Source organism: Canis lupus, chromosome 8, assembly GCF_048164855.1.
Source record: "Canis lupus baileyi chromosome 8, mCanLup2.hap1, whole genome shotgun sequence".
NCBI classification, from domain to species: Eukaryota; Metazoa; Chordata; class Mammalia; order Carnivora; family Canidae; genus Canis; species Canis lupus.
In genome coordinates, this window is record NC_132845.1 from 51,813,573 (window position 1) to 51,826,110 (window position 12,538).

The 12,538-nt window shown below is 44.3% G+C and overlaps 1 protein-coding gene across 3 annotated transcripts in view; it reads left to right on the forward strand.

Annotated features, from left to right (window-relative positions):
• Positions 1–2,761: 2,761 nt before the first annotated feature.
• Positions 2,762–12,538, forward strand: part of TMC5 (transmembrane channel like 5) — a 70,356-nt gene continuing 60,579 nt past the window's right edge. Inside the window, exon 1 of one of the 3 annotated variants that reach the window (XM_072835951.1) lies at positions 2,762–2,938. The gene's annotated coding sequence lies outside the window, so the exon portion shown is untranslated. Of the gene's footprint in view, positions 2,939–6,357; positions 6,784–12,538 lie in introns of those variants that run through there. The other 2 variants (XM_072835949.1, XM_072835950.1) reach the window with 2 other exon arrangements.

Consider the following 12,538-nt stretch of genomic DNA (forward strand, 5'->3'; position numbering starts at 1 on the left):
TCACGGTTCATACACGTCATAGTGTTTGTTAGAATTTCCTTATTTTTTAAGGTTGCATAGAATCCCACTGTATGTATACATTGCATTTTCTTTATCTCGTCATCTGCTGTTGGATATTTAGGTTGCTTCTCCCTTTTGGTTATGGTGACTATGCCGCAATGAACATGGATGTACAGTATCCCCTTGAGATCTTTGAGTATGTTCTTTTTTGGATGTATACTTGGAAGTGGATTTGCTAGATCAGATGGGTGTTCTGTTTTTAATTATTTAAGGAGTATCCACACTGTTTTCCATGATAGCTGCACCTATTTACATCCCCACCAACAGTGGACAAGGGTTTGAATTTTTCTACATCCTCACCAATACTATTTTCTATTGTTCTGATAGTAGCAATCTTGATGAATATGAGGCAATATCTCATTGTGGTTTCGATTTGCATTTCTCTTCTGGTTAATGATGTTGAGCCATGTACTTGTTGGCCATCCATATGTCTTCTCTGGAGAAATGTTCAAGTCCTTTGCCCATTTTATTTTTATTATAATTATTATTTTTTAAAGATTTCATCTATTTGACAGAGAGAGTGAGCGAGCACAAGCTGGGGGAAGAGCAGAGGGAGAAGCAGGATCCCCACTGAGCAGGGAGCCCAATGTGGGACTCCATCCCAGGACCCTGAGGTCATGACCTGAGCCAAAGGCAGATGCTTAACCAACTGAGCCACCCACATGCCCCCCTTTGCCCATTTTAAAATCTAATTATTTTTGTTTGTTGTTGTTGAGTTGTAGAAATTCTTTATATATTCTGGATATTAACTCTTTTTCAGATATATAGTTTGCAAATATTTCCCCCCATTCCTTAGGTTGCCTTTTCTGTTCATTATACATTTTATTTAATAGACCTCTCTCACCTGACAGCCCCAAAGTCACTGGCAGTATCTGTTTTGCCTACCATGCTATTTTCCCAGGTCTAGCTGTTGGAGGATGTCATGGAGGGAACATGAACACTAGCTGGCCCTTGAGCTTGCCCTGGGCAATTGCAGGCTCCGCTCCCTCCCCCTGGCCTTGGTATGTACATTTCTACCCACTGTTCCTACAGTAGGAGCTAGTTTCAAGAATGCACACTTGAGAGAGTAAGGTGTTGTTGAAAATATCTGGACTTGATACATGACTGAACCCCATTAAGGCTTTTTTTTTTTTTTAAAGATTTTATTTATTCATGAGAGACATAGAGATTGAGAGAGAGAGAAAGAGAGAGAGAGGCAGAAACACAGGCAAAGGGAGAAGCAGGCTCCATGCAGGGAGCCCGATGTGGGACTCGATTCTGGGTCTCCAGGATCAGGCCCTGGGCTGAAGGTGGCAGTAAACCACTGAGCCACCCAGGCTGCTCCCTCATTAAAGCTTCTATATAAACATTGAAGATTCTGGAAGGCTGGTACAGAGATCTACTTATCTTGCAACTGCCCAAGACAAGCCTTGTATGTAAGTTTCCCTTGCTTATTAAACCAGCCACTTATCAATCTGGAGTGGTTTGGCTCTTGGGTCTTTCTTTGTCCTCTATGTACAGGGCCAATCTCAGATTATACCTGGGAAGCTCCTGAATTTGCAAACCAGCACTTGCACCATGCCTGATTCATACCGGGTCTTCCCTAAGTATTTCCTGAAGGAAATAAGGGCTGAATAAATTGTAGAAGAGAACTGGGAGGGGATCCCTGGGTGGCACAGCAGTTTAGCGCCTGCCTTTGGCCCAGGGCGCGATCCTGGAGACCCGGGATCGAATCCCACATCGGGCTCCCGGTGCATGGAGCCTGCTTCTCCCTCTGCCTGTGTCTCTGCCTCTCTCTCTCTCTCTCTCACTGTGTGCCTATCATTAATAAGTAAAATAAAATTTAAAAAAATTAAAAAAAAAAAAAAAGAGAACTGGGAGAGGTATTTGGGGGAAGAGCTTCAGGTTCTTGCCCAAGACCGGCAGTATCCAATAAAAGTTTAATAGGAGACACATAATTTTATTTTTTATTTAAAAAAATTTTTTTTGGTTTGGTTTTTAATATTTTATTTACTTATTCATGACAGACACAGAGAAAGAGAGAGAGAGGCAGAGACACAGGCAGAGGGAGAAGCAGGCTCCATGCAGGGAGACTTACGTGGGACTCAATCCTGGGTCTCCAGGATCATACCCCAGGCCGAAGGCAGCGCCAAACCACTGGGCTATCGGGGCTGCCGGAAGACACATAATTTTAAAGTTTCTAGTGGCTATATTTTAGAAAAGGAAAATTAAATTATTATTTAAAAATAATTAAAAATTAATTTTTATATAAAAATAATTAAAAATTAATTTTATATAAAATTAATTAAATTATTATTTAGAAATCATTGTAACAATATATTTTATTTAACGATTATCAGTATCCAAATATAATCATTTTAACATGCAATCAACTTAATGCTTCTTAAGGAGTTTGAAAAAATGTGTGTGTGTGTTTTTTGGGGGGGTGATTTTTGTTTTTTATTTTTTTATCCTATGTCTTAAAAACATCTCAGTTCATTGGTGCCACAATTTCAAATGCTGTGTTACTACATGTGACTAGTGGCCAATGTTTTGGAGAGCGCAACCGTAGCCTGTGCACCCTCTGGATCCTCTGGGTGCCGGCTCGCAGCAGCCGGTGCGCGCTTGGTGACGTTTGCCTGATGGAAGGAAACAATGAATGCAGTGCCTAGAGGTTTCTGATGCCAACAGGTGTACTAACCCAGCACTTGCAGGAACTTGGCTGGATTCCAAGAAGGCGATCTTGCCTCCAGGCAGGAAGTCCGGGGGTGGCACCAGGACCCGCAGCCCAGCTACCCACTGCCCAGGCCAGGGTTGGGTTGCCCATGTGCCTTGCAGGTGAGCGGACGTGGTAGCCCGGAGAGCCAAGCTCAGGGGACTCAAAGCCAGCGGAGGTGAGGTAGGTTCGCCAGGTGTTGGGGCCAGCTCTGGGACCGTCTTCTCAGGTATCCACCGAGACTCAGCAGCTCTGGAGCCTCCTCCCTGGCTCCGAGAGGTGACTGATGAAAAGAACCAGGTGTCTGTCCCCAACGTGGGGTGGCAGGGGGTTGGCCAGGGGGTGGCAGCTTTGGCGGGGGAGCAAGGAGTGAGCGGGGATGGGGTACAAGAAATGGGAGGATCCGTTTGGGGAATATAAAAAATGGTGAAAGGGAATAAAGGGGGAAAATAGTGAATAAAGGGAATAGAGAAAATGAGTGGGAAATATCAGAAAGGGAGACAGAACATGACAGACTCCTAACTCTGGGACACGAACTAGGGGTGGTGGAAGGGGAGGAGGGCAGAGGGTGGGGGTGACTGGATTGACGGGCACTGAGGGGGGCACTTGATGAGATGAGCACTGGGTGTTATGCTATATGGTGGCAAATTGAACACCAATAAAAAATAAATTTATAAAAATTAAAAAACAAAACAAAAAGAAATGGGAGGAGAATCACCCCGGGGGTGGAATCTCGGAATGGGAGGATCCAGGTGGTGGCTCCCGCTTTGGGCAGCAAGGCGCTGACCTGGTTAGGACCCGGTTAGGGAATATAGGGAAGCCCCTGAACAGTATGTACAATCCGCCCCCCCCCCCCCCCCCCCCGTGCAGCCTTCCTGGCAGCAGCAGGAGGGAAAGAATAACCACACCCAATTATCTGGCACTCACTCAACCATGCTGGACCCAGTCTGTGAGCTTGTCTCAGCGCCGGGTCAGATTTAGAGCTTGGCTTTGGAATCACACTATTAATGGGTTCTGCACCTTTGGGCAAGTTACTTACCCTCTCTGGGCTCTAGTGCTCACCTGTGTAAAAAGAAGCTCAAAATAAGATGTGTCTCCTGGGTTTCTGTGAACCTCGTGTGTGCTAGGGACCCAAAAAGCACTTTCTAAATGTTAGATGTTTGTTTTTCTCCTGGGACAGCCTCCTGAGATAGGGCCTCCTGGTTCTAGTATACTCATGAAGATATTTGGGCTCAGACAGGTTAGGTAACTTGTCCACAGCAATCAGATGGAAACAGTAGGATTTGAATTCAGGAAGTCGAACTCCAGAGATGGAGCATTAATGTCTAATCCAGGTCTCACTATTTCCTAGAAGGTTGAAGGGAGGTGGGGAAAAGCTGCTTCTGAGACCCCTTCTCCCTATCTGTGAAATAGGTACAGTACTGTAATAGTAAATAGCCTATGGGTTATTGTGAGGGTTAGAGTTAACACATAAGTGCATCCTTATGCGTGTGTGCATGCCACACGGGTAGGATCTTTTTGCTATTTTTGTTTGCAGATATGTCCCCAGTGCTTGGCACATGGTAATGCCCAGTAAACACTTGATGAGTGGAGAAAAAGCGCTTATTAGTTGTTATTCTTAAAACAATCCCTGGGGCAGCCCTGGTGGCTCAGCGGTTTAGTGCTGCCTTCAGCCCAGGGTATGATCCTGGAGACCCAGGATGGAGTCCCATGGGCTCCCCGCATGGAGCCTGCTTCTCCCTCTCCCTGTGCCTCTTTCTCTCTCTCTCTCTCTGTCTTTCATGATTAAATAAATAAAATCTTAAAAAAAAAAATCCCTGCTATCTCATACTCCTGATGAGGAAACTGAGGTTCAGGGAGATTAGGTCATTTGCCAGATGTTACACGGGTGGCTGGTAGAGGAGTCAACATTTGAACTCTGGTCTACGGATCGTAGCCTGCATGTCCTTGACGTTCTATTCACATTCCCTCATCTTGTAGTAGAGTGAATGTGGCAAGTTATTGCTCTTCTGGGTCTGTTTCCTTATCTGTAAAATGGGGACAATAAATGATAACTACCCCATATGGTTTTCTTCTGGGTCAAATAAACATAAAGCACTCAGAATAGTGCCTGGCACTTAGCAGATGCTCAATAAACATTCGCTACAGTGAATGCTATGACTTTCCACTACAAGAGTAGAGGGGAATGTTACAGCAGGTATGTTCATTTAGAGGAGACCGGGGAGAGTAGAAGTGGGAAGGGAGGGGAGGAGGTGACCAAGGAGCTTTCTTGCCTTGTGTGTAGTTCATAGAGCCAGACCCCTGTTTGCTATCCGGAACATTGCTAAGAATCCCCCTACACTCAGTGCAGAGTGAGATGTGTCACTCAATATCCTAGTCTCCATCTAATATACAAGGAGGCTGTTACTGGGAGCTTTTTGTTGTACAAAGAGGGCACAAGGTCCTCTGCTTCAGTACATGACCCACAGCAGCTGATGAGGCTTTTGGGGAGGAGGATTTCAGGTGGCAAGGACAATTACATAGTAGTTATTCTGGCTAGACCTGGATTCAAATATTGTCTTTAATTCCCAGCTCTGAGACTTTGACAAGCTGTTTTCTGAGCTTCAGTTCCCTGATCTGTAGGACAGGCGCAATATGTAAAAATATGGTGTAGTTTCTAGAAGTAAGGAAACCGAGGGGGAGAAAAATTTTCCTAGAGTAAAATGCAGAGGTGCTAATTTCCTTGTCTTATCAATGGGAATCAGGAGATACTATCCAGAGTTTGTGGCACATTATATCAATAACAAAGGTGGTTCTTAACTGGGGATGGTTTTCCCTCCTAGAGGATACTTGTCCATTCCTGGAGATATTTTGGGTTGCCCACAGCTTGTGAGGTTTGTAATGGGGTGTGTCCTACTGGCACCTAATGGATGAAGGCTGGGGATGCTGCTAAGCATCCTCTTATACTCAAGACAGCCCCGTGACCAAGCCTATCTCGCCCAAAATATCAGTAGTGCTGAGGTTGAGAAACCCTGACTTATCCCTACAAGAGATTTACTGATTTGTCCTTTTACTTTGGATTCCCATCTGGCTCAGCTCCATACTGATTGGCAGGCAGGATTCTGCAATCCAGGTGTTCCGCAAGTGCTGAGGGCTAATAAGCCCACTGAAGGTAGAGTGTATTGTCCCCATTTTGCAGAGGAGGGTGGGGAAAAATGAGGTTCCAAAGGATAGAATTGTAGAGCCTCAGAGGGGTAGAGTTGCAGAGCACTAGAGTCAGGGTCTGATGCAAATTAGCTTGTTGTGAAATGTGGGGCTGGTTCCAGGCTGCCTGTCCTTTATCTCTGGAAGGGACGTGCCAGCAGGATTATGGAGTTAGTAATGTCTGAATGTTGCCCTAGGGGCATTACCTGCAAAACAAAGCGACCAGTGCTTGAGGGTGTCTAGCAGAGCGTCATGTTGTAGAAGAATGCTTTGGTGAATACATGAAAAGATAGGCTCTTTCCACTCCACTTCACTCTCTGGGATTAAAAAAAAATCAGCCTAGTTACTTCCTTATGGTGTCTAAGAGATAAAATAACCTCTAGAAAGGACTTTGCTCTTTATAGTGTACTGATGCCAAAAGAACATTGTTGGGAGGGCAGAGCTGGGGTTCAGGAAGAAAGAAATACACAATTTGGGCTCCTAGGCAGGGCTTCTTTGCAGATTCAGTACACAGGGGCCACGGCACAACCATGACATTGGGGATCAAGGACCAATCTTCACTTTAAGTGAGTGTGACCTGGTTATTTATTGGCTGGCAGCAAAGGGAGAGAGGATACCTAGGGTGGTATCAAACTGCCAGGAGCTGGTAAATATCCCGTCTGGAGGCTGAGTGGCAGGCCCAGCACGGTGAGTAAGAGCAAGCAGAGCTGTGTCTCAGGCACAAGAAGATGGGCTTTATGGGTTAGTGTTATAAAAAAAAAAAAAAAAAAAAAAAAAAAAAAAAAAAAAAAAGATCCGCTGTCTCCATAGAGTGGAGAGGAAACGCCAGAACAGATGGAGGGCAGGTAAGAAAGACGTTTTGTGGTTGTTGTTTGTGGTGTATTTTTTTTTTTTTTTTTTACGATTTTATTTATTTGAGAGAGAAAGAGTACACATGCGTACAAGTTGGGGGAGGGACAGAGGGAGAGGAAGAGAGAATCCCAAGCAAACTCTCTGCTAAGCTTGGAGCCAACTCAGGACCCTGAGATCATGACCTGAGCTAAAATCAACAGTTGGAGGCTTACCTGACTGAGCCACCCAAGCACCCCAAGTGTTTGGAAAGTGGTGTGGGGGTCACAGAAATGATAGAGAACCATTGGGAATGTGCCATAGGAGGAGGCAGGAACAAGCTGTCCTATTGCTTATTACCAGATGCCAGGTACAGAATAAATATACAATAAATACTTGTCACAGGGAAGAATGACTATGGGGAAACGGGAAGCAAGGCTTAGCAAGCTCTGGAGCTGTCTGCCTGAATCAAAATCTGTAGTTCCTTGGGTCCTGCTGTGCCACTGTGGGTGAGTTATTGTACCTTTCAGGGTTCAGTGTGCTTGTCTGTAGAATGTATGCCAAGAGCTCCCACCTTCCCCGGTGGAAATAAGGGTTAATAAGAAAATATGGTGCACTGTAAGCCACTCAGTAAATATTATCTCTAACTTCCCATCTTCCTCTTTGTCCTTCTCTTCTTCCTCTGATTATGATGATGATGATCCAAGTTCAGTCAGAGATGCACAGGTTAGAATCCCATCTGCCATTTGCCTCTGTTTAGCTTTGTGACCTTGGGGAAATTACTTAACCCTCTCTGGGCCTCAATGTAATCATCATAAAGTGAGGATAATACTTCTCCATAAAGTTGCTGGAGGATACAATTGCTAATGCATGGGAGGGGCATAACATGGTGCCTGGCACTCAGGTAGATCCTCAATAGATAGTGCTGTCTTTATGCTTATTGATATTGTTGTCTGACTAGGTTCCTTCTGCCCTGGAGAGGCAAAGAAGAGCTCAGTGGATATGGATGTTAAAGAAGTAAGGTCTATAATCATGCTTTGCCGGGTAGACCTGGATTCTGGCTAGGAGGAATCCCCAGGAGGAAGGGTCAGGTTGAAGGCATAAACTTCTTTCTAGAAGTTCGGTGAATAACACCATGGCTTATGTTTGCCAAGAGTTCCCAGAATGGTGTGCCGGAAGTCTGGATTATATTACTGCTCAGGCTATTTTCATCCACCTCAGGTTCAATGTTCCCAGAGATAAACCCAAGTTGATGCAATGCTAATCATCAGTAGGATCATTTCTAGAAAGAACACTCCTCAAATAACAGAAAAGAAGTAAGGAGTGGGGTAGGATTTCTGCATTTTAACGAATGTCAGAACAAACAAGTTCTGTTTTCTATGGCATTTAAATCAGGGTGGTATCATTTAAAAGAAGAGCAGAAAGTTCTATTTCTATAAGTTCACAAGAAGAACTGGAGGTCCAGAGTTGTTCCCAATCTTTCATCTGTTAGAACCCCCAATAAATGAAATTTCATGGCTCTCCAAAGGAGAGGTAGAATTTTCTCCTGTTTCAGAGACTTAACTTATAAATTGTATGATCAGAGGAAAGCCCTTATAGAAGAGGAGGTAGGTGGAAATCCCAGGAAGATGGTTTAATTTGTGTACCGCCCTTCCCACCAAACTGTCATTCTGGGGACTCATGAAAGGCCTGGATTGCAGAGTCCTGTCTGCCAGTCACTGTGGAACCGAGCCAATTTGTAACAATCCTACAAATCAGACCTCCTGAACCTGGTTTGGGGCTTCTGGGTGGCTCAGTGGATTAAGTGGCTGCCTTCAGCTCAGGTCATGATCCTGGGGTCCTGGGAATAGAGCCCTGTGTCAGGCTCCCCACTCCATGGGGAGTTGGCTTCTCTCTCTCTCTTTCCCTCCCCTTGCTCATGCTTTCTTGCTCTCTTTCTCAAATAAATAAGAGAAATCTTAAAAAAAAAAAAAAAATCCTGGTTCTTTATTGAAATGTTCTTTCAATGAAAGCATGTTCTTTCATGTTCTTTAAAGTGTGTTCTTTATTGAAAATGTTGATATTCTAGTCACTGTGTTTTTTGCATTATTTCCAGTTTTTAAAAATATTACATAAGATAGTATTTATCTAGGTTATGGGGATTTTTGATACTCCCCCTTAAATTTGTGTCCCAGACAAACTCCTTACTTCTTCACTCTGCTCCTGGCCATGCTGCAAATAACACTGAATCTAGAAACTTCCCAAGCTTAACCTCATGCTTACCCAGCATGAGCAAAAAGATGTTTAAGTACAAGATGTGGATGTTGAGCAAATGAATTGAAAAAGAAAATTTGCTTCCTTGAGAGAAAGGGGCATTTACAATACTGTATTCCACTCTTTGTTGGCTGTGTTCTCTGGCCAGGTGTTACTGAACCTCTCTGTGCCTCAGTAAAATAAGTATGAGTAAAATAAGAATAGTAGGGGATCCCCGGGTGGCTCAGCGGTTCGGCGCCTGCCTTTGGCCCAGGGTGCGATCCTGGAGTCCCGGGATCAAGTCCCGCATCAGGCTCCCAGCATGGAGCCTGCTTCTCCCTCTGCCTGTGCCTCTGCCTCTCTCTCTCTCTATCTGTGCCTATCATAAATAAATAAATCTTTAAAAAAATAAAATAACAGCATTTGCTAAGGCTGTGTGTGGTAAGGATTTAATGAGTTAATACCCATCAGGTTCTTTTTTTTTTTTTTAACCGTTTTTTTTTTTTTTTTAAAGATTTTATTTATTTATGCATGAGAGACACAGAGAGGGAGAGAGAGAGGCAGAGACACAGGCAGAGGGAGAAGCAGGCTCCATGCAGGGAGCCCGACATGGGACTCGATCCCAGGTCTCCAGGATCACACCCTAGGCTGAAGGCGGTGCTAAACCGCTGAGCCACCTGGGCTGCCCTACCCATCAGGTTCTTATAACAATGCCTGGCACACACATATTGGTTGTTTTGTTATCATTGGTTTCTTTTTTATTTATTTATTAAGATTTTATTTATTCATGAGAGACACACAGAGGCAGAGGGAGAAGCAGGCCCCCTGCAGAGAGCCCAATGCGGGGACTTGATCCCAAGGACCCCAGGATCACCACCTGAGCCAAAGGCAGATGCTCAACCACTGAGCCACCCAGGTGCCCTGTTATCATTGGTTTCAGCTTCTGTTTTTCTTTCTCCAGATCTAGAACCACAATACTGGGGTTGTAAAATATGCTGGTTGTTTAAATAGGCATTATATGGATTAGTATGAGGATCTGAATTAGTCTGATTAAGAACTAAGCTTCTAGTCCCAGAGGTGGATCTAGAAGGGAGTTCTTTTTCCTCTCAGAGAGGCTTGCCCCAGACCCCAAATCACAGGGTATGGATAGAACTCATCCTAGCTTTACTGTCCTCTCCTGCCTTTCTGAAACCCAGTGGTAGAGAAAGCAGTAGAGCCACAGGGGACCTTAAGGTTTATCATTTTCCCTGCTCCTGGCAGGATTCTGAGCACATGGATGGTGGCAAAGGGGATGAGGAGGGGTTCCCACAGCCTTTAGGTTTCCAGAAAGTGAGATCCTTTCTTGAGTTGCAGAGGAGGCCACTCCTTCTAGCAGGTCTCAATGGATTCAAGAGCCATTATATGAATCTTGTGTTGTCTCTGGCTCTCCCAGAGAGGTCCTTGTTCTTCTGGGGCAGGTTGGAGCAGTGCAGCCATGCAAGAAGGCACTAAGCTGCCTGGGTGTCAGCAACTCACTACTTTCTCCTTCCCACCTCTGTGTACCTGCTCTTTGCAGCTTCCATTAACTGGCTGCTCTGCAGTGATTCTCAAACCTTGGCATACAGAAGAATTTCCTGGGAAACCTGATAAAAAGGCAAACTATCAGGTCCCATTGCACACCCAGTGAATAGAAACTTGTGGGAATGGGACATGAGCTAAAGTTGTTTTCCTGAGACTGACAGGTTCCTAGGACATGGAACTTCCAGTGCTAAAACCAAGAAAGTTTTGGGTAAACTGGGACTAGTAGGTCATTGACAATCCACAGCCCTTATCTCCAGCAAGCTCCCAAGTGAGTCTCCTGGGTTCCCCAGCTTGATGTACACTGATCAGTGAAGTTTTATTTATTTATTTTTAAAGATTTATTTATTTGAGAGAGACATGGAGGAAAGGGCAGAGGGAGAAGGGGAGAAAATCTCTCAATGCTGGGCTTGATCTCACCATCCAGAGATCATAACCTGAGCTGAAATCAAGAGTCTGATGCTTAATTGACTGAGCCACCCAGGCACCCCTGATTAGTGAAGCTTTAAATATTGGAGTTCCTAGGGCACCTGGGTGGCTCAGTCAGCTAAGCATTTGCCTTTGGTTCAGGTCATGATCTCAGGGTCCTGGGATTGAGCCCTGCATCAGGCTCCCAGCTCAGTGGGGGGGTCTGCTTCTCCCTTTCCCTCTGTCCCTCCCCATCACCCACTGTGTTCTCTCTCTTGCTCTGTACTCTGTCTTTCAAACAAATAAAATCTTAAAAAAATATATTGGAGTTCCTTTAAGCTTTATTCTTCCCTAGACTTGAACTGCAAGATGCATGGTATAGAATGATTTCATCATCATAGAATGTTCTATTAGACAGTATTGCCCTAGATGATCTCCTCTATAAGGGGCTTTCTCAACCTCACCACTATTAACATTTTGAGTCAGATAATTCTCTGGGGGGACTATTCTGTACATCACAGGATATTTAACAGTATCCCTGGCCTCCACCTACTGCCAATATCATATACCTCACCCCAAGTTGTGAGAGAACAAGAAAGGCTTCCAGATGTTGTGAAATGTGCTATCTGGAGGCAAAACTGTACTGATTGAGAATCAATGTCCTAGATACATGACTTCTACCAATAATCTAAGAGAAGAAAAACCAACCACACACCCTGTGCTTCAAACAGAGCATGGGCACCTGAATGCAAATGCCATCTTGCAATTCCCTTGCATCAGTCTGCTTTATATCTAAGGCCTGTGGGCCTCACCTACTTTGAGGATGGTCTTATATACAAGATGGTCTTGTTACAAAATGTCATTTGTGGAGCCCCTGGCTGGCTCAGTTGGAAAAGAATGTGACTCTTGATCTTGGGGTTGATGTTTGAGCCCCACATTGGGTGTAGAGATTACTTAAATAAATATATTTTTAAAAAATGTCATTTGCATGGAGAGGGATTGAGTTCTGGTTATAAAATGAGTGAGATTCCTGGAAAGAATTTGGGGAGTTCTGAGGGAGTGCAGAGACTTTTCATCAAGAATGGATTATAGTTTGAAAAAAATAAAATGAGGAGGTATCTTAGCCAGTGTAATGAAATTTGGGGGCCTTCAAAACATCCATGTAATTAAAAGAATGATCTTATCTTAGCTTTTTCTTGAATTTTCCTCTAAAGATTTTGTTAAAGATTTTATTTCTTTGTGAGAGACACAGAGAGAGAGGCAGAGACATAGGCAGAGGGAGAATCAGATTCCCTATGGGGAGCCGGATGTGAGACTTGATGCCAGGACCCTGGGATCATGACCTGGGCCAAAGGCAGAAACTCAACCAGTGAGCCACCCAGGTACCCCTCCTCTGAAGATTAATTGGTGACATTTGTCAGCTCTATCATCCAAGTTTCCCAAATTATTGTAAATATGTGTTAGAATCATCTTAATTTGGTGTTATAAAAAGCATTTGCAACCTCCACAGTAAATGTAGCACATTAGACCATTCTCTGGGTGGATTTTTGCCATGTCTAGGTGATATCTTCATGA